The sequence below is a fragment of the Pristis pectinata genome, chromosome 12 (assembly GCF_009764475.1).
Source record: "Pristis pectinata isolate sPriPec2 chromosome 12, sPriPec2.1.pri, whole genome shotgun sequence".
NCBI classification, from domain to species: Eukaryota; Metazoa; Chordata; class Chondrichthyes; order Rhinopristiformes; family Pristidae; genus Pristis; species Pristis pectinata.
In genome coordinates, this window is record NC_067416.1 from 2,603,104 (window position 1) to 2,625,850 (window position 22,747).

The 22,747-nt window shown below is 51.3% G+C and overlaps 1 protein-coding gene across 3 annotated transcripts in view; it reads right to left on the reverse strand.

Annotated features, from left to right (window-relative positions):
* LOC127576693 (CREB3 regulatory factor-like) overlaps positions 1 to 20,941 on the reverse strand; it is a 73,131-nt gene extending 52,190 nt beyond the window's left edge. For 2 of the 3 annotated variants that reach the window (XM_052027345.1, XM_052027346.1), the window contains exons 1-2: positions 19,087 to 20,922; positions 10,222 to 10,311 (exon numbers count right to left, since the gene is read on the reverse strand). The gene's annotated coding sequence lies outside the window, so the exon portion shown is untranslated. Of the gene's footprint in view, positions 1 to 10,221; positions 10,312 to 19,086 lie in introns of all 3 variants that reach the window. The other variant, XR_007957274.1, reaches the window with a different exon arrangement.
* Between the last annotated feature and the right edge of the window lie 1,806 nt (positions 20,942 to 22,747).

Consider the following 22,747-nt stretch of genomic DNA (forward strand, 5'->3'; position numbering starts at 1 on the left):
TCAAAACAGAATGTCAGCAAAAATCTTGCACTTGTATAGCACCTTTCAAAGCCCTAGCATGCCACCACAAGGTGGTGGGTATATGGAACAAGCTGCCAGAGGAAGTGGTTAAGGCAGGTAGATTGACAACATTTAAAAAGACACTTGGACAGGTTCATGGATAGGAAAGGTTTAGATGGATATGGGCCAAATGCAGGCATGGGACCAGCTTAGAGGGGAATCTTGCTCAGCATGGACCAGTTGGGCCGATGGGCCTGTTTCCGTGCTGTACACCTCCCACACAAGATGTTACATGGCCAATGAGAGAGCTTTAGAAGCATATTCAATATATTCATTTATCAAGCTGTAGGTGCACCATATCCCAAGGCAGACCTGGGCTCTGCTCCACAGCGACAGTTACAGGACACACAAGCTCCTCAATTATTTTAATGCTGTCCTGGCAACATTATTTCCCACTCCACATCGTCACAAAATTAACAGCTTGCTGTTCACGAGAGCCTGCTAGCTGCAAATTGGCTGCTGCATTCTCTGCATTATAACCGTGACTAAACCTTGATGTGCCCAAAGCCTGCTTGAAGAAATGCAACATCTCCACCGATTGGGAATCTCTGGCCCACGACCGGTCACAGCAGGCAAGGAGCATTCGGGATGGGATTGAAAAGCTTGGGGCCGTGCATCAGGAGAACACACAATCCCCGTGTAAGCACTAGAAGCTGACAAACTACCCACCACCCTCTCGTGTGCCACCTCCTGCCCCATCCGTGGGGAAGACTGGTGTCCCCACCAGCCCCGTCCACCACCTCAGAACCAGAATGGAAGCAAGTTGTCTTCTACCTCCAGGGACGACCTCAGAAGAACACTTCAGAAACATTTCATTGTCTGCAAGATCGTGTGTGACACATGAAAGATGCTCTGGAAAATGCAAGTTGCTGTCTTTGTAAATAATATCTTGCAATGGGAGATAATCAATTGCTTTGGAACAGGGGACAATGTTCCCAGGTGCTTCACAGGAATGTCCTCCATTTAAATCTGACCCAAGCCATGTATAGAGACACTGGGCAGGGGAGCAAAACCTCATCAGAAGGTAGGATTTAAGGATGTCTAAAGTGTGGGGGAAAGAGGCAAGAGGCAAAGGTTTTTGGTAAGAGTTCCAGAGCTTAAGGCTCAGGCACTAAGCATGGGCTTCGATGGAAGAGCAATTAAATTTGGGAATGATCAAGACACGAGATTAGGAGGGGTTTTGGAGCAAAGAGAACTGTAGTGGGGACACAGAGGGATTGGAATGCAGAGCAATTTGAAAACAAGGATAACATTTTTTAAATTAGGATGTAGTTGAATGAGTAGCCAGCATAGGTCAGCGGGTGTGGGGGCTACAGTTGAACAAGTCTCTGAGAGTTAGGAACAGAGCAACAAAACTGTGGACCATTTCAGAATCAGAGAGGACGGCCAGGACTGTGGTGGGAGTCTCAGACGAGCCAAGACAGGGACGCCGTCCAACGATATTTTGGGAGAGACACCATGTGATCAGAGCCCATACATCAAGCCAGTTAACAATCTGGGCCTGTTTTCAGGGAGAGGTGTACAATCAGGGGTCTGGGGAATGGACTTTGGTGATGGCCACTGAGGACAATGTAGTAAATTACAAAGTGTATAAGGCACAAGGTTGGGTAGATGGTAGGAAAGGTACTCCCATAGCAGATGTGTTCAAAAGGCACAAGTTCAGGGTAGAGAGCAAGAGGTTTAGAGGGGATTGGAGGTTTTGTTTCCTGCCCCCCGGAGGGTGTTTGGAATCTGGAACATGCTGCCTGAGGAGGTGGTGGAGACAGAGACTCTCACAACATTTAAGCAACATCTGGACGAGAACTTAAATCACCGAGGCACAGAAGGCAATGGACCAAGTGCTAGAAATGGAATTGGTATAGATAGGGACAATGGTCAGGGCAGACAATGGGCTGAAGGGCCTGTTTCTGTGCTGTAGACTTAACAACAACTCTTCAAATAGCATCCAGTCAGAGTAAAATCTCTGCCCAGCCACTAGTGGATACCAGACAACATCCTGATAACTTGGGGGGGGTGGGAGAAATAGGGTGGTGGCAGGAGAGGGCAGGGTGTCACCAGCATACGTGGAAACCAGCAGTGGTGTTTCGGATGATGGTGCCGAGGGACATTGCGTGGAGGTGAAACCTGAGGCAGCCAAGGTTGGATCTCTGCAACACCGCTTGGTAACGGAGTAGGAAGAGAAGCCATTGCTGGTTCTCCTATCATAGATAGCTGTGGTGCAGTTATCCTCATACAACAGGTAACTAGAGTGGGTGTAGGAACCACACGCAGGCAGTGGAAAGGACAGCAGACTAGCTGGTGAGAGGTTAAAGAGCCATCTCCTCACCTCAGTAATGCTGAATATCATCAACGATAAAAATCAGAATCCCAGAACCCTAGGAACACGAGTTGGCCATTCGGCTCTGGACCCTGCTCCTACATTTGCTAATATCACAGCTGAGCCAACCTGACATCTCTCTGTACATTGATCCCCAATTCCCCCGGTGGTGAAAACAAAACAAATGATAGACATCAGTCTTGACCACACTCAGTGACCAAGAATCTACTGCGTTCTAGGTTCAGAACTTCCAGAATAACTCTGCATGGAGAAATTCCTCCTCGTCTCCGTCCAACAATGGTCCAATCCCGAGTCAACATCCTGGTTCCAGAGCCTCCAACCTGAAGAAATAGCATCAATCCCTCCCAGAACCTTCCACATCACAATGAGATCAGTCAACCTTCTTCACCCCATGCTCATCCAACTACCCTGAATTAATCCAATGAATGTACTCTCCAAGCCAAGCTCATCCTACCTCAAGTACAGAGACCGTCCCTATATTGAGTATTCCCAGCAAATCTTACCAGAGCCCTGTACAATCATAGCAAGACTTCCTCCCTGGTGTACCCCTTCAATAAAGGTCAGCACACTAGTTACCTTCCCAAATGTTTGTTCTACATCCACATTCAATTCCTGCTTCTCAGAAACCACCCACCCAGCTCCCAGTACACCTGCAGTCCCTCACTCTCAAAGGAATCCCTTCTACTAACCCAGACAAAGGAGCAAGCTCACAACCCTCATACTGCAGCCCATCCACCAGCCACCCTCTTAACCCGTCATAGCACAGCCCAAAGGACAAATGGGGGATACTCCACAAGCAGGGGGTCTCTCTCCTGTGTGGCATCCCAACCAATCTCATCCTTCATTCCTGTCATGGGTATGAACTCTGACCTCTCCACGACACTGTCCTCACACACATTCCTTTGCACTACCATGGACTTCTATTTTTTTGTCGTCTTGTACAATTTATGTTCTGCGTGTTGCCTGTACCTACATGCCTGTGATGCTGCTGAATGCAAGCTTCCCCACTGTATCTGTGGCTCATCGTACTGGTGCACATGACAATAAACTCCACTTGACTTGATTGCAACCCCTTATCAATTGCCTCTACCAGAGATCAGTGACTCTCTCCAAGACAGTCCATCCCTCAGTAACCCTGTAGCCTCAGCCCCGACAGCCCTCACCATCATCACAGCAGCTCCCAAGTCTGAGCACCCACCAGACAATGTTGTTCACTGTGGTTCTCACTAGACCTTCTGCCACTAGCCTTTGCTCCTCTTCTATTATTCATTCTGTTTCTGGACCATCTCTGGCCAGGCCAGCAGTTATTGCCCATCCCTAATTGCCCTTGAGAAGATGGTAATTAGCTGCCTTCTTGAACAACTGGAGTCCTTCTGGTGAAATACCTCCCACAGTGCTGTTGGGGAGGGAGTTCCAGGGTTTAGACCCAGTGAAAATGAAAGACTGGTGACATATTTCCAAGACAGGTGGGGTACTCGGAGGGGAACCCGAGGGCAGTGGTGTTCCCCTGCTGTTCCTGCCTTTCAAACTACAGGTGGAAAGTTTGGGAGGTGCTAGTAACAGTAGTACATTCTGTAGCCAGTGCACACTGCAGCCACCGAACGCCAGTGGTGGGAGGGAGGGAGTGTCGACGGTGGGGAAGATGGTCTACTGAAAGAGTAGGCGGCTTTATCCTGGATGGTGTTGAGTATTGTTGGGTCTGAACTCATTCAGGCACGGGGAGCATCCCATTACACTCTTGACTTGTGCCCTGTAGATGGTAGAAAGGCCTTAGGGCATAGGAGATGAGTCACTCAGATTCAGAGGAGTTTATTGACATATACACCAGGGTGCAATGAGATTCCTTGCTCACGTGAAGCTACAGAGTAAACAGTGTACATGGTGATAATAACTACAGCAATGAGCACAAACCAACAGAATGGTGCAGCAAGATACACAGCTTCTGACTGCTCTGGAGTAACAATTAAAAGTCCACTTTTAAGTTATTCACCACTCAAACCCTGGATCTAGTACAGAGTAGTTTATCACAGCTTCACATCATGAAGGACCAAGTGTTATGAGATGAGATGTTAGTTCAGGGATGCCACATCAAACCCAGCACAAAATCCAATCATCAACTGCACCTCAACGCTCAGATGCAGTTGGTGGCCTCCTTTCTGCCTTATTAATTTCAAAATTAATTCCTTCAAATTTTCCTTTCACTAAGTCCAGCTAATCTCCGATCCCCTTTAGCTCATGTACAAATTATAGGTCTGTAGGGACAATTAGATAATTGCAGTTTCATTTTCCACATCACTGAATCCCTTTGCTAGTTCACCTACTGTTTCCAGAGGTCTTCAGCCAACCATATATTCCAGCATTCACCCATCGCGTTCAATTATCTACACAATCACTCATGCATTGTACTTTAATACCTTCTTAACCCTTGACAAGGCATCTCCTACAGGTCTACACCTTGCACGCTACCTGTCCTTTGAACTCTCAGTTAGAGATCCTTGCAAACCTTTAAACAGCTCAAGGTTGTTCTCTGAAACAAAATGTTTCAGAACAGGTCAGATACACTGAAATACCAAGGGAAATTGGAAGACTCATTAATACTTTGAACAGCTCTGTCAACTCAGAATTATCCAGTGACTGACTGGCTGAACCCAGTAAAGGTGTCCAACACTAGTATTACACCACATCTGGGATATATGTAACTGCTTTATGGATTCTTGCTGGTTCCCTTGATGGAGTAACATTTTCAGGGCTTTGAACAAACAATCAATAGTATTCATAGGATTGCTTTACAAAGAGCCAGGTCAGACTCGATGGGCTGACTGGCCTCCTCCTGTGGTGAAATGACTCTGATAGGTTCACAAGATGTGCCCCCAGGCAACGATCACCCCAGCAAGAAAGACTAACTACCTACCGTTAACGTTCAGTGGTATCACCACCGCCAAGTCCCCCAACATTAACATCCCGGGGTGACTATCAACCAGAAAGTCAACCAGGCCAACCTGGCTAGGGGAACAGTTCAGAGGCTGGACATATTGAAGTCAGGTTTCTTTTTTGCACAGCAAGCTCCCACAAACACCACAGTGGACACTCCACCCCAGCAGCATTGGTTGAAGGATACACATTAAACCCAACACACAAGGGATAAATCCAGCTCTTCATTGAATAGTGCCTGGGATCTTTCTATGCACTCACGACAGAAAACAGGGACTGCGTTTTAAAAGTCTCACCTGAAACACAGTCGCTCTGGAGGACTCCCTTGGTCCTCCACTAAGAGCACGAGCCTGGATCACCTCCTCAAGCCCCTGCGGTGAGGTCTGTTACCAGTAACCAGAGACAAGAGCACCACCCTCCAGAACACAACACAAGGTTACAAACCACAGGCTGACCCTTGTGGTGTTGCACTGAGGGACTGCAGCAGAATCATTGCGAGGTAAAGCATGGAAACAGGCCCTTCGGCCCACTTAGTCCATGCCAACCATCAACCACCCACACACTAATGCTACATTATTTCCATTTTCTTTTATTCTTCCCACATTCCCATTCACTCCCCCCAGATTCTACCCCTCACCTACACACTAGGGGTAATTTACAGCAGCCAATTAACCCACCGCCCCGCATGTCATTGGGATGTGGGAGGAAACCGGAGCACCTGGGGGAAACCCACAGTCACAGAGAGAACGTGGAAACTCCACACCGACAGCACTGAGGTCCAGGGCTGCTAGCTGCGTCACTGTGCTGTCTTAAATGGTCCTTTTGATGGAATGTTTACACAAACCTGTTCCAGCAGGTACCAAAGAATTTTTTGGAGGAGGGTTCCCAGTTTCCTGGCCAATATTCCTCAGTCAACCAACCACCAACTGCTGCAGACAAGTTAAGATGCTGCAGATGCTGGCAATCTGAAATAAAAACAAAGTGCTGGAAATACTCAACAGGCCAGGCAGCAACCGCGGAGAGAGAAACAAGAGTTATTGTTTCAGGTCAACGATATCAGTGGTTCTCTCTCCATAGATGCTGCCTCACCTCCTGAGCATTTCCAACATTTTGTGTTTTATTTATGTCTGCTGAAACCCTCCCATAACAGCAATGGTACAAAAAAGAAACTCACTGCAGTCAGAACGTGCCAAGATTGCAGTGATGGTTATTGATCCACAGCATTAGCTCTCCCCACAGATGCTGACTGACTTGCTGAACATTTTCAGCTTTCTCAATTTTGAAACTTAATGTTGACATCTGCTTAATGCAGTACAACAACAACCTGCATTTATACAGCACCTTTCCTCAGCTCTGCTGAAACATTTCATAACGTATTGAGGAACGTTAATCAGATAAGTTGCCACGAGAGGAGTGAAGAGGAGAAACCCATGCGTTGGGCTCTCTGAACACTGGGAAATATTGAACCAGATTCCCTGAGATTATCCTATAGGATCAGTGACTGACTGACTGATGGGGACTAGGACAGGGAAGTTTCAAAACCCTCCCCACCTGGAAGAACCAACCCCAGCTCAAGGGGCAAATCAACCGGGGAGCTCCCGGTTACAGCGAAGTTTGCAACGGGCGAGGAGGGCTCCAATCTCACACAGGCCGAGTCAGTAGGAGCTGGTTCATCAGCACAAGTTAGATCCTGATCACAGACCAAAATAAAGCTGACAGCTTGGCAAAAAAAAAACACACACACATGACAGATGCAGCAAACAAGTTCAGAGCAACAGGTTAATCCAAAATACAGCGTTTAATGTGGTCACACAAACCTCAGTGCACTGCAAGGTTCTGCCTCCCTGCATCGAGAGAGGATTATGGAGGAGGGGCACGCCAGAGGCCTTATTGTGCTGTCCTTCACACCCCGACGACTCCATCCCCACACACCCTATGAGCCTTTGACAGCTGGCTGGGTGGAGACACATCTGGGGCTGTGGCCAATTGTAACAGTTTAAATATCTTTGACAGAGATATTAGAACTAAAAGCTGAAGTTAATGATTTCAGTGTTTTATTGTTTTTAAATATTTAAAACAAACCCACACTATATTAAAGACTTTACACTAATGCAACAGACTTTAAAACCAGTGTGCTAGTTCCCGTGTAATGCTGGGGAGTCTCAGTACGTCCACACTCACCTTCTGGCTCCTCCAACACCATGTAGTGACAGGCGTGTTCTCCACTGACTCAAAATCTGGGACATCCCTCAACTCACTGTGCAAAACTCAGCACTCCCTCCCCTGTCCCAGAGGGGCAGGCCCCCGGGAGAGAGGGCAGGAGCAGGGATCATTGATTGGTTGAAATGCAGAGGCAGGATACCATACACTGATGCTGCAGTGGAGCGAGTTTAAAGCACAAGAGATGGAAGTGGGGAGTAGGCCACTCAGCCCGTGTCTGCTGTTATTCAGCAGTTCGCCACTGACCACTTCCCCTGACCTTGCACCTTATTGTCTACCTGCAATGCACTTCCCTGTAGCTGTGACACTTTACTCTGTATTCTGTTATTGTTTTTACCTTGTACTACTTCAGTGCACTCTGTAATGAATTGATCTATACGATCGGTATGCAAGACAAGTTTTTCACTGTAGCTCGGTACAAGTGACAATAATAAACCAATTCCCTCAGTGTTGAGCCCCTCTGCAGGCTGGTGGTAATTGTTGCAATGCTTCAAGGGCCAGGTCCTTTGTGGAGGAGACCCCTGTCCCTACCACACCCCAAAGGCCACAGCACAGTGGGGGAAGTGGGATACCAACAGAGAGGGACAGATGTTGTGAGGGGACCCAAAGTCTTCCCACTGCTTAGCAGAAAGACCTTTCAGTTCATCGGAGGACGTGATGAGGAAGCCCACATCCCGTGCCGCAGGTCTCCTGGATCTCTGCCCCTGCCCCCCTGGATCTCTGCTCCTGCCCCCACCCTGCTTCCCTTCGACGCATTCCACCCCGAATCCTCCTGCAGCCTATCCCAGGTGCAGACGTTCAGGGAAGGGTAGTGGTTGGAATAAACTAGGTGGTGGAGCTGGAAGGGGCACAGCAACAGGCAACGTTCCCAATGCTGAACGTTGTCCACAGTCAGAGCAGAAGTACACACTTCTAATAACTCAGAAATAATTTTGCACTTTCTGATCAATTTACATCAGGAAGAATCAGGAGGCCACCTGGCCCCTCGAGCCTGCCAACCCCATTCAATGAGATCATGGCTGATCCAATCTTGGCCTCAGCTCCACTTTCCCTTTGGCCCAACTGGCCTGTGCCAACCAAGGTGCCCATCCGAGCTATTCCTGCATTTGGCCCATTTCCCTGTGAACTTTTCCTACCCATATACCCATCCAAGTGTCTTAAATGTTACTGTAGCTGCCTCACCCACTTCCTCTGGCAGCTCGTTCCATACACTCACCACCCTCTGTGTGAAGTTGCCCCTCAGGTCCCTTTTAAATCTTTCCCCTCTCACCTTAAACCTGCCCCCTCTAATTTTTGATTCCTTTTCCCTGGGAAAAAGACTGAGTGCATTCATCCTATCTATCCCCTCATGATCTTATACGCCTCCATAAGGTCACCCCTCAGTCTCCTACACTCCAGGGAATAAAGTCCCAGCCTGTCCAACTTCTCCCTATGACTCAGGACCTCGAGTCCTGGCAACTTCCTCGTAAATCTACATGACAACATCCTCAAATTTCTCTTCAGCCCTCTACTCCCTCACAGACCAAGAACCTGTCAGTCTCGGCGTTTAACATATTCAGTGACTCCACCCCACAGCTCTCTGGGGGAAGAGAATTCCACAGTCCCCACCTTCTGACAGAAGAAATACTTCCCCATCTCTGCCTTACATGTGCAACCCGTCATTCTGAAAGTTCTAGGTTCTTCCACCAAGGGGAACTCCCTCAGCATCTACCCTGTCGATTCCCCCTCAGAATCAGGTTTCAATAAGGTTACGTCCCATCCTCTGGAGCACATCAGCCCAACTTACACCGGAAACAACGCCTTCATCCCAGGAACAAAGTGGTGAACCTTCTCTGAACTGCCTTCACTGCAGCTACATCCCTCCTTAATTAAGTTGAACAAAACTCTCTGTAGATCTCCAGCTGTGATCTCTCCAGCACCCCGTAGATTGCCCTGCCTTTACACTCCTTGCATTGAAGGCCAACATTCCATTCGCCTTTCCAATCATCTTCTGCAGATGAAGGAGCTGCAAAATAACTAAGCAAGCCAAAAGAATTCAACCATTTGGATCAAGTGTTGCACAGACACTAACAGGGACCTCGTCAGCCTCTGGTGGTCAAAGGAGCAGCCTGTTCTGTCTCAGTGGTCAGTGAAACACTAACATTCTGCAAGAGCCTCTGCATCAACAAGTCCACTGACAACAGCTACTTGCATTTTTTGAACACAATGAAACATCTTAAGGGTTGGAAAATTAACAACTAACACAGAGGAGACCAAACACTTAGTCAAATAGGGTGGGTTTGGGAGTGAGAGTATGGGGCGGGGAAGGGAGATGGGGTAATGAAGCAGCAGGAAGAGAGGTTCAGGGAGAGAGCTGGGACCCAGGTAACCAATGGCAAAGGAACCTATAATGGCATTATTAAATTTCCGCCAGAACCAAGAACTGGAGATCACTCCGAGTGTGATTTTGGAGCGTTAGAGTGCTGTGGAGATTACAGAGACCCTGGAGGGATTTAAAAACAAGGGCAAGGATAGCCTACCACAAACTGTTCTTTCTTCCTACATCATTGCCTTAAATAACCCTGCATCTTACAGCCGAAGTATCAAGGCCATTGACTCGAAGCAGAAAACACCGTGTAAAAATCCCCACCTTGTAACCCAGTCAGCAATTCCAAGGCACAAGGACCACTCACCATCATTTCTGCCCTTTCCTCCACACCACCAGTTAAATGATTTCAGCGACACCGATCCAGTAACAGATTATCTCCGGTTTACAAAAGGATCTGTGAAAAGACAGATTTAACATGCATCAAACACTTTCCAACAAAAAAAACCCTGCTCCTGCAAAACCGAAAGTTCAGTAATACTGAGTCTTGTTTTTTCCTGCTTCAACATGGGTTTCCCCAATTCTGTGAGCAAGATCTAGCTTGAAACATGCAGTTTGCAGATAGCAGAGGGTAGATCACTTCTCCAGATTGATTTCAGATATTGGCAGGTCCTCCAGTCAACTCCTCCACAGAACCTGTCACCCAGTCCAGTGGCCACCACACCTCCGTGTCCCAAAGCAGCCCCCGGCTCTGCCCTCAATCTCTGCTATTAAACAGCCACCGACATTTAAAACTGCCACTGGAAACAAACTTAAATTAAGTTTTGTGATGATTTTTTTTATTACATTTCAATTATAAATAACTCTAATTCACAACTCTCCTCAAGTTTTGGGTATTAAAGGAGAATCTTAATAAAGAAAAAGAAATTTAATCAGATAACATTTTAAATATTAAAAGGCAGATGAGTGGTACTATACAGCTGCAGCAGGTGAATTTTGTTAAAACTAAAATTGGGTGCAGAACCATTGAATTATTTCTGGGGTTGGGGGGGAGGCAGGGAGAATGTAGAAGATTTAAAGGGGTTGCATGTTATTTCAGCTTATCCAGGCATCGATAATGTCACATCTCACAGCACGACTTATCACAATACTTATGTTCCTCCCAACTGACATTGCACACTTGTCTAAATTTGCATTGAGATTAGAGGTATTACGTAAAGATATTTTTCTTTCCAAACTTCTCACTCAACCCTTCAAAATAACTTTCAACTGAATTCTTGGTGGCTAATATTGAAGGTGCAATATTTTATTAGAAAAGGCTTCAGTCACTCTGATCCAAATTCTCCCAGCAAGCCTAAATAAAAAACAGAAAATGCTGGAACTGTTCAGGAGGTCAGGCAGTGTCTGTAGGAAGGTGCATCTCTCCCCACAGATGCTGCCCGACCTGCTGAATATTTCCAGCACTTTTGGTTTATATTTTAGATTTCCAACATCGGCAGTTTTTTTTTAAAAATTCCATTCTCTCCCCAGGAAACTAGCTGTACAACACTTAAATGTGAAATTCTGTTGGAAGCTCCATTGAGAATCAAAATCATAAGCAATAGAAACCAAGTTGGATTTGAATAAACTAATGCAGATTACATTACTCATCAACCAACCGATCTATAATATTTAAAGCATCAGTCACACTTCCTTGTGAATAAGGAACCGTCTCCAAACATCTCCCATTTAAACAGTGGCATGGAAAGGAAGCACTCATTGAACAAAATAATATTAAAATACTGGAGTAGAAAACAATTAAATCACTGCCACTGTCTTTATTCTGGAAAGAAAAGGTGCATCTCTTCACAAGGAGATTAAATTCCTCCTTCCCACTCTCCTTCCAATTTAGACACATTCCCTGGCCACTGAGGAGTTTGAGATGGTTTGGGATTGTAAGAGTGCAGATTGAACTGGACAAATAATAGTTACCGGAGCACAGCTGCAGAGCACAGACCTGGAGAGGGACACAAGGTCAGACAGAAAGGAAATTAAACACTCCCATATCTAGCATAGCCTGCAATCTGCTTCGTTTATTCTCCAGGAATTCAGATCACTCCATAATCATGAACAATCTCACTTTCATTCCCCACTGGCAGTACAAGCCATCTCTTGTCATTAGAGCTCCGAGCTGAATTTCCCTTTCACATCCCTCCTCCCATTAAAACCCTGCCCATTTGTATATTTCAGTCACATCACAGGGACTGACTGGAGTCAGCAGACCACGGGTTAGACTGCCATTCCTGGCGGGAACATGGGCACCATTCCCAAAGCAACACTCCCACTGCAGTGCCCAGGGAGTGCTGCACTGTTGGAGGGGGCTCCAGTCGACTGGCAGGGGGAAGACTTAAATTAAAATCCCATCTGAAACATAGATCAGTACAACACTAGGCAGGCCATTCAGCCCACTGTGTTGTGCTGATTTATACTAAATGTCCTCCTGTGTATCATCCACATCCCTCCATCCCCTTCATATTCATGTGTCTGTCTAAAAGCCTCTTAAACTTCACCAAACTGCCTGCTTCCACTACTACCCCTGGTAACCCGTTCCAGGCACCTACCACTCTCTGCATTAAAAACTTGCCCCACGCGTTTCTCTTAAGTTTCCCCCCTTTAACCTTAAAAGCACGTCCTCTAGTGTTTCACATTTCTACCCTGGGGAAAAGATTTTTTCCAAAGTCTGCTTTCAAAGTGGATGTAATGGATCTCAGGGCATTCTTTGAAGAGCAGAGAAGTTTTCCCCAAGCCCACCACTGAACCCACAAGCCGCATTACCACATCATCACAACCCCACCCTCTGTGGGAGCTTGCTGTGTACTATTGGTCACTATGTTTGGACAGTGAATTCACATCTCACTGGATAAACTGAAAATAAAAAAATTGCAGATGTTAGAAATCTGAAAAGCAGAAAATACTCCACAGGCAGCAACTGTGGAGAGAGAAAACGAGTTAATGTTTCGGGCTGAAGACCTTTCATCAGAACTGGGAACTTTGACACTTGAATGTTGATTTTGTTCCTCTCTCAGACACTGCCTGATCTTCTGGGTATTTCCAGCATTTTCCGTTTTAATTTTATTGGCCAAATTGTTCTTGGAAACATTTCCCTCGTCCTTCACTCTGGACTCGACGAAATACTATTAGTCTGGCAGGTGGTCACTCCTGGTCAGCCGGCACTCCTCCCTCAGCCACCAGCACAAGACTACACTTCACCCAACATCACCGACACACAACGTGCTCTGAAGCACTTCGCGGACACATCATCGAATAAAATTCTACACCAGCTAACCGCTGGTGATATCAGGCTAGGTGACTGGAGCCGAGATGAGGAGCCCTGGCGGTGGGGGTGAGACAGGGGCAAAGGGACAGTTTCCAGGGCTGAAGCAGTACAAAAAGAATCAGGGATGGATGAGAGTTGTTGGGCCAGAGGTGGTTAGAGAGGCGAGCAGGGCCAGGAACGTGTTGGAAGACACAAAATTCTTAACACACAGGGAGAGTCAAACAGTAATCCACATGTCAGATGCATCATAGCTTGGTACAGCAACTGCTCTGCCCAAGATCACAAGATATTGCAGAGTTCTGGACACAGCCCAGTCCGTCACACAAACCAGCCTCCCCTCCACTGACTTTGTCTACACTTCCCGCTGCCTCGGGAAAGCAGCCAACATGATCAAGGACCCTCCCACCCCGGTCATTCTCTCTTCTCCCCCCTCCCATCGGGTAGAAGATACAAAAGCCTGAGAACATGTACCAACAGGCTCAAGGACAGCTTCTATCTCGCTGTCATCAGACTCTGGAAGTGACCTCTCATACACTGAAGATGAACTCTTGATCTCTCAATCTACCTCGTCGTGGCCCTTGCACCTTATTGTCTGCCTGCACTGCACTTTCCCTGTAACTGTAACACTTTATTCTGCATTTTGTTTCCTTTTAGTCCTTCGATGTACTTATGTACGGATTGATCTGTCTGGATGGCACGCAAGCAAAAGCTTTTCACTGCATCTCAGTACGTGTCAATAATAATCCAACGATATAAATAATTACTCTTTTTTAGAGCTGCTCTTTCTCCTTGTTTCAGCACCTCAGTTCACCAACATGGCATCATTAATCTACTCTCTCCCTCTCCCAGTTATGACACTGATCACTCCCTCTATTTACAGTACCTGCTCCAGTGTCCTGTCCTTTGCACTTTCACCCAGACAGCACCCACACTCCAGGTCCGCAGCCGTAGGTCCCACAGATACTGCTGCTCCCCGGCAAAACCCGCTCCCACCCTGGCTGCTCCCCTGCAGTTCAGACCCCACCCTCCCAAACCCAGAGTGGATGAGAGGTGAGACTTCAGCCAACCAGTTAGGGGCCACTGCAAACCCCTCCCCTACTGAGACTGCCCACTACTGCCTTGACCCCCCACCGCAAGTCCAAGAACCCCACAAGGCCCCTGTCACCAAGGTTGAACCCAGACAATCAGTGATAAAAATCAAAGACCTGCAGATGCTGGAAATCTGAAGCAAAAAACAGAAAACTGGGAGCATGCGGCAGGTCAGCCAGCCTCTGTGGAGAGACAAGCAGTCAATGCTTCAGGTCGAAGACCTTTCTTTAAAACTGGGAGATAGAGAAAACAAGTTGTAGAGGGTGGGGCAGAGATGTTCACCTGTGATAGGGTGAGACCAGGATTGCACTGGGGATAAGTTGTGGAGGTTAGTCAATGAGGGCAATTAGAGAGAGCGACAAATGGTGTGAAGTGGGGGTAATTAGTCAGCAAGACCACGAAGGAACAAAATGTTGGGGGATGCAGGGCTGTGGGACCTGCCCAGCGGGTCAGGCTGTGGTGATGGAGGAAATCACCCAGTGTGGCCACAGGTGGACTTGCAGAACGGGCCCGTTCTGATACACACGGAGAACACGGGCTACCCGTCGGAGGATTTGATCTTTGAGTCCAGAAGGCTGAATCGTGCCCAGGTGAGGTGTTACTCTGGGCCTCGTTGTAACAGCACAAGCGAGGGCCATGGCCAGGTGAGACAGAACTGAAGTGACAGGCAACTGAAATCTCAGGGTCACCCCACTGGCCGAGTGTAGGAGTCTGTTCGGAGGCCTGTTCTGCCCCACCAGGTTAAACCTCAAATGATCTGCTGGAGGAACCCAGCAGGTTGAGCAGCATCTGTGGGGAGGGAGGATTTAGGGATGTTCTGGGTCAGAACCCTGCATCAGGACTAGTGCAGGGTTTCAACCTGAAATGCCAACACTTTCTTCCCCCACAGACACTGCTCGTCCTGCTGAGTTCCTCCAGCAGATTGCTTATTGCTCCAGATTCCAGTGTCTGCCGTCTCTGTGTCTCCAGGTTAAACCTCACTCCCACCTCCCCCACCCCCAGCTGTGCTACTGCTCCCTCCCCAGACCCCACCCCAGTCTGTGTCAGCTTTCAGCCCACACTGGCCATCACTGTATCAGGCTGCCAAGTCCTCGTGCCACTCACCACTACCCCACTCCCACAGCCCCTGGCACTGGTCACCCACCCCCAGACTCTGGCCCTCTCCTTCCCTCCCTCCACGTACAGGAGCGAAGGTCTGTCCACCTGCGGAAGGTTCACCCACTGCCCCTTACCCCACACAGACCACAATGGAGCCAGTCACCTCTCACACCCTCGTCCTGTACCCCCCTCACTATCCAGTCATTCCCCACTCCCTCCCTTTCTCAGTCACTTCGCCCCCCCCCACCCCAGTTCCACCTTCCACAGCCCCACCTGCTTCCCAATTATCTGGGTTGTCCCATTTTCCCCAGACATTCCCCTAACACACCTCTCCCCCCATTTCAAGTGCCCCCCCCCCCCGATCACATTCTCCTCCCTAATCACAACTCAATCTGTTCCCACCGCACCCCTCCCAAACTTCCTTACTCAGTTCCTTTCTGGTATTCCCATTTTCCAGCATTCCCATTTTCTGGCAATATTCTAGTTTACCGTGTCTTTCCCCATCCCCAACGTTACCCGTCACTTTTTGCCACTATCACATGCGTGTCCTTGGCATTTCCCCCCCTTGCCTCTCTCCAGTGGCCACCCCCCCTCCCCCTCTGGCCTTCACAGTGTGTTAGTTACAGCGCACAATATTCAGCTTGTAAGGAAACCCCGGTGTCAGCAACACCCGGTGACCAGAACCCTGAAGCACAAGTGCATCCTGGTCCAGGGACTTTCCAGCATCCTGTGAGATTCCTGGAATCTAATCTCCAGACAGAAAACAGGAGCAAGTCACTGCCCTTCACAGCGCTCAGAGTCCATCACCCAGACTTAGCCCCCTGTTCCTACATTCGCACTTGATGCCTCCAGCTCCAACAATACCCAACTCCTTCAGCACATTTGGCTTCAACTGCCTTCTCCGGTGGGGATTCCCCTGTCCGCCAGTCTCCGGGAGGAGAGTTCCCCTGGCTTATCCCCCCCACCCTCTGACTGCGATCCCTGGTCAGCGGGGAGTATCCTTCTGCTCCTAACCTATTGGAATTTTGCAGGTTTCCACCTCCCCCCCCCCAAACCCCCACCCCACCTCCCCCCCCGAAACCCCCACCCCACCTCCCCCCCCTCCCCGCCCCACCCCCTCTCCTCCCCCCACCCCCTCTCCTCCCCCCACCCCGCTCCACCCCCCTCCTCCCCCACCCCGCCTCCCCCCTCCTCCCCCCCCACCTCCCCCACCCCCCCCACCTCCCCCCCTCCTCCCCCACCCCACCCTCCTCCCCCCCCTCCTCCCCCACCCCACCCACCTCCCCCCCTCCTCCCCCCCACCTCCTCCCCCCACCTCCCCCACCCCACCCACCTCCCCCCCACCTCCTCCCCCCCACCTCCCCCACCCCACCCACCTCCCCCCTCCTCCCCCACCCACCTCCCCCCCACCCCACCCACCTCCCCCCTCCTCCCCCACCCCACCCACCTCCCCCCCCTCCTCCCCCACCCCACCCACCTCCCCCCCTCCTCCCCCACCCCACCCACCTCCCCCCCTCCTCCCCACCCCACCCACCTCCCCCCCCTCCTCCCCCACCCCACCCACCTCCCCCCCCTCCTCCCCCACCCCACCCACCTCCCCCCTACCTCCCCCACCCCACCCACCTCCCCCCCCACCTCCCCCACCCCACCCACCTCCCCCCCCACCTCCCCCACCCCACCCACCTCCCCCCCCACCTCCCCCACCCCACCCACCTCCCCCCCCTCCTCCCCCACCCCACCCACCTCCCCCCCTACCTCCCCCCCCTCCTCCCCCACCCCACCCACCTCCCCCCCCTACCTCCCCCCCTCCTCCCCCACCCCACCCACCTCCCCCCCCTACCTCCCCCCCTCCTCCCCCACCCCACCCACCTCCCCCCCCTACCTCCCCCCCTCCTCCCCCACCCCACCCACCTCCCCCCCCTACCTCCCCCCCTCCTCCCCCACCCCACCCACCTCCCCCCCCTACCTCCCCCCCTCCTCCCCCACCCCACCCACCTCCCCCCCCTACCTCCCCCCCTCCTCCCCCACCCCACCCACCTCCCCCCCCTACCTCCCCCCCTCCTCCCCCACCCCACCCACCTCCCCCCCTACCTCCCCCCCTCCTCCCCCCCTACCTCCCCCCCTCCTCCCCCACCCCACCCACCTCCCCCCCCTACCTCCCCCCCTCCTCCCCCACCCCACCCACCTCCCCCCCCTACCTCCCCCCCTCCTCCCCCACCCCACCCACCTCCCCCCCTCCTCCCCCACCCCACCCACCTCCCCCCCCTACCTCCCCCCCTCCTCCCCCACCCCACCCACCTCCCCCCCTCCTCCCCCACCCCACCCACCTCCCCCCCTACCTCCCCCCCTCCTCCCCCACCCCACCCCCCTCCCCCCCCTACCTCCCCCCCTACCTCCCCCCCTCCCCCCCTACCTCCCCCCCCTACCTCCCCCCCTCCTCCCCCACCCCACCCACCTCCCCCCCCTCCTCCCCCACCCCACCCACCTCCCCCCTACCTCCCCCACCCCACCCACCTCCCCCCCCTCCTCCCCCACCCCACCCACCTCCCCCCCTACCTCCCCCCCTACCTCCCCCCCTACCTCCCCCACCCCACCCACCTCCTCCCCCTCCTCTCCCACCTCCCCCCCTCCTCTCCCACCTCCTCCCCCTCCTCTCCCACCTCCCCCCCCGTTCTTCTGAACTCCGGATCAATCAGGCTAATATTCACAAATCTCTTCTCAAATCCAAGGGAAGCAGCTCGGATTTGAACAGCGGTTGTAAGAAAACCTCTCAAGGGTAACGATAAAAAGGGGGCAAAGTTAACCCTGCCTTCTTTAGAAGGGCTCCCAATGCCCTCCCTCCCCCGGAATCCCATGATGGATGGTTTGACAAGGAGGGAGGGGCAAGTGACTACAGTGCAAGTGATGTGTTTGGTTCCACCTGATGCGACGTACAAGCGGGGGAAAGCCCCACAAGGCTGGGCCACAGATCCAGGAGGTGGAGTTACCAAAGGATCCAAACAAACATGGCCCTCCCAGGGGTCAGAGAGGGTGACATTGGCCGGGCTCTCGGGGAGAACAAGATGCGAAGTTAACTCCGAGCCTTCGCACTGGAGCTTTAGCTCCTGAGAGGCAAGTTTTAAAACAAAGAATTCACTTTGGGTGGGGTTGGATTGATGAGGGGCTGGGCAGAAACATCAGCCTCTGGGAGAAGTGGAGAAGTGGTTTAGTGAGTCACACTTGGACTGGTTTGTGATGGAGGCTGGGGACCCCCGCCAGGAAGCAGGGTCCCTTTAAAAGGGCTCCGAAAGAGCCGGCCTCCGGTCTGACTCCTCCGCACCTGAATCCAGCGCCGATTTCCGCCCCAGTAACAGCCTGAAACTAACGTCGGTGCAATGAACCCGCAGCAAGTCAGTCGCACCGAACCCGCAGCGTCTCGCTGGTATCCCTTCCCTTTAAAACAAAATACCAACTGCCTTCTTCCCAATCCCCAGAGCCTGCAGAAAAATGAACCCCACAATGTTACAGAGGGCAGCGGCCAGTGTAGCTTCCCCGGAGGCAGAAGGAGAAGCGAAAGCAAGCAGAGCCCGGGCTGGTGCGGGTGAAATCCGGCTCCTGGGTGAGAGAGAAGTCAGTAATGTGATCAAAAGTGCAACCTACAGCTCTGCCCCCTGCACTAGGGAGGTAAACGAGGGCCAGACGGCAGATGGACGGGGTTGCAACACTGTCAAAGCAACAACGTGAACTTACTTTGCAGCAGGTGACAAGCGACCCTGCCGCTACCTGCAGCCACAGACTCGCCTCTCCCTCCGACAGCTCCTGCTTCAGTTTGGCTGCTCGGTTTGTTTTGATTCCGTGTAGCTGATCATATGACCAGCTCCTCAAAACCCTCCCCCCTCCCTCCATTCCCCTGTCACATGCTCCCTTGTCACCCGCAGAATTAAAGCGGCGATGTCTGCTTGTTGCACGTCTGCACCCTGCAACGTCCGGAGCGTTGGGGAACTCAGACAGCCCGGAGGGCAATGCGTCCAGTTTTGGTTCCATCGCTTACGGGAAAGATAGGAAATTCTCGCCGAGGATTGCAAATTAAAACCCTCCAATAGTTTTGGGTTTTTTTTCTCGCTCCGGATTCCAGCATCTGCAATCTCTTGTGTCCCCGGACGACTTAAAGAGATTTTACTGGAACAACGCGAAGGCTGCGGGGTTTCAGTTTGGGAGACAGACCCGGAGTTAGTGTGTACAAGGACTGAGCGGGAGCGGTGGGAGCTGGCTGTGCCTCTGTGTGACGGGACCAGGGCTTCGCCGAGAGTTTCTTCAATTGTATGAAGCTCCGTTCTGTATCCACTTGAGCTGTGGAGCGTCGCAGGAGAGATTTACTTGGAGGGCGGTAGGGAGGTTTTAGCTCCAGGGTTAGGGGGGATGAGAGGTTAGATGGAGACGGGCGAGATCAGGACGGGGTTAGACCGGGAAGCTGACACCATTGGCGACGGTTCAAGGACCGGGGGGTGCAGATTTAAAGTGATACAGAGGGGGATGTTTTGAGGAAGAATTCTTTTAGTGCGGGGAGTACTTATGGGCCAGGGCTGGCTGCCTGTAAGGGTGGTGGGAACAGTCAGGTAGAGGGAATGGGATCAGCTGGAGGGAAAATCGCCGGCAGGGTTGTGGGGAAAGAGCGAGGTGGAGGCAATGGGTCGACAGAATCGCTCTACAATAGGGGCTGGCACGGACTCGATGGGCTGAAAGGCCTTTTGCGCTGCAACAATTCTAGGAAGGGAAGACGTGGGTTGTGTGGGCCTATGGGTTCAGGTACCACTGGTGGGGTGGGTGCCTCACAGTTCGAGTGACCGCGCATCACGGACACCAGCCTCCCCTCCTTGGACTCTTATTGTCTTGGTGAAGCAGCCAGAATAATCAAAGACCCCACCCACCCAGGACATTCTCTCTTCTCTCCTCTTCCATCGGGTGGAAGATACAGGAGCCTGAGGGCACGTACCACCAGACTTAAGGACAGCTTCTACCCCACTGTGATAAGACTATTGAACGGTTCCCTTATACAATGAGATGGACTCTGACCTCACAATCTACCTTGTTGTGACCTTGCACCTTATTGCACTGCACTTTCTCTGTAGCTGTGACACTTTACTCTGTACTGTTATTGTCTTTACCCGTACTACATCAATGCACTCTGTACTAACTCAATGTAACTGCACTGTGTAATGAATTGACCTGTACGATCGGTATGCAAGACAAGTTTTTCACTGTACCTCAGTACAAGTGACAATAATAAACCAATACCGATACCCCGGTTCAGTCCTCAGACGGAGGGAGCTGTGGGCATTGGGATCTCGAGGTCTGCCGTATGCTTCATTGTTCAGAGGGACAAGAGACTGCAGCTGCCAGACAAGTCTTTCCCCCTCCGCAGATGCTGCTCGACTAGCTGAGTTCCTCCAGCAGCCTGACTGTGGCTCCATTGTTTAGAATATAGAACACTACAGCATAGTACAGGCCCTTCGGCCCACAATGTTGTGCTGACATTTTATCCTGCTCTAAGATCTATCTATCTAACCCTTCCCTCCCACATAGCCCCCCATTTCTCTATCATCCATATGTCTATCTAAGAGTCTCTTAAATGTCCCTAACATATCTGCCCCCACAACCTCTGCCAGCAGTGCATTCCACGCACCCACCACTCTCTGTGTAAAAAGAACTTACCCCTGACATCCCCCTTATACCTTCCTCCAATCACCTTACAATTATGCTCCCTTGTGTTAGCCATTGTCGCCCTGGGAAAAAGTCTCTGACTGTCCACTCGATCTATGCCTCTTATCATCTTGTGCACCTCTATCAAGTCACCTCTCATCCTCCTTCTCCCCAAAGAGAAAAGCCCTAGCTCGTTCAACCTATCCTCATAAGACATGCCCTCCAATCCAGGCAGCATCCTGGTAAATCTCCTCTGCACCCTCTCTAAAGCTTCCACATCCTTCCTATAATGAGGTGACCAGAACTGAACACAATACTCCAAGTGTGGTCTGATCAGAGTTCTATAGAGCTGCAACATCACCTCACGGCTCTCGAACTCAATACCCCGATTAATGAAGGCCAACACTCCATACGCCTTCTTAACAACCCTATCAACCTGAGCGGCAACCTTGAGGGATCTATGGATGTGGACCCCAAGATCCCTCTGTTCCTCCACACTGCTAAGAGTATGGTTGGTGATATGCTGGGTATGGTTATGGTATGGTTGGTTGGTGGAACTTATGGTATGGTTGGTGATATTGCTAGGCTGGTAATTCAGAGGTCCGGACCCCCAATGTGTAGACCACCAACAAGGGCAAGGGAAGCAGGGCACCACCACCTGCAGGTTGCTCTCCAAGTCCCACACCACCCTGACATGGAAATCTATCACCGTTTCTTCACTGTCACTGGGTCCAAACCCCGGAGCTCCCTCCCCAGCAGCACTGCGGGAGCACCTTCACCAGAGGGGCTGCGGTGGTTCGAGAAGGGGGCTCACCCCCACCTTCTCAAATGTGATAAACATGGGCATCACCCCGTCTAACCCTGGAGCTGAAGTCCCTCCGGTACGTTCCGGTGAATCCCTCCTGCATACCCGAGAAATAAATATGGAAAAAGAAGTTTTATTGCAGGTGCCTGTTTCTGATGTCACACTCTCTGTGGCTGGGCAAGTTCCCTGGAAACCCCTCAGCTCCTTCCTGCTGGTGAGGAAATAACTATCCTCAGGACCAATGTGACCATAATTAGGCTCTACTGACTGGTTCATGACAAGTGACCCCTCCAGGGCTCCAAAGGACAGACCCCTGTCAAAACCCAGAGCCAATGAGCTGCCTCTGGTGTAGTCACCATGGCGCCCAACTCGTGCACAGCAAGCTCCCACAAGCAGCAATGGCCAGCGAACCTGTTTGCCATTGAGCGAGGGGTGAGGGCCCCTCTGGAATACCCATGCATTCTGAAGCTGTGTCCTGGGAACTTTCTCATCCACCTGAGAGGGAGCCTGGGCCTCAGCTTCCAGCCTCATCTGGAAACGGCTCCTCCAACAGCACAGCACCCCCTTGGTCCTGCACCCTGTTTGCTGAACCTTGTCCTCCCAGAGGGTTATCGCAGGTGGACTCCGTGCCGTGGGGCTTCTCATGGTCAGTGAGTGGAGTTGGTCAGAGAGGATTCGGTCAGTGAGCTGACTGGGTTGTCCCTCAGTCACAACACTCCATGCACAAAGGGGGACAGGGGTCCTTCTGGGAGGGTGATGCCAGCATTCACTTGGTTGCCCTGTCAGGGTAGTGTTTGCCTGCTAAGCTCACCGATTAAACCCAGCAGGAGGGAGACCAGACCCCAGGGAGAACAGTACAGACCCTTCGGCCAATGGGATCTGTGCTGTCCATGATACCAAATGATC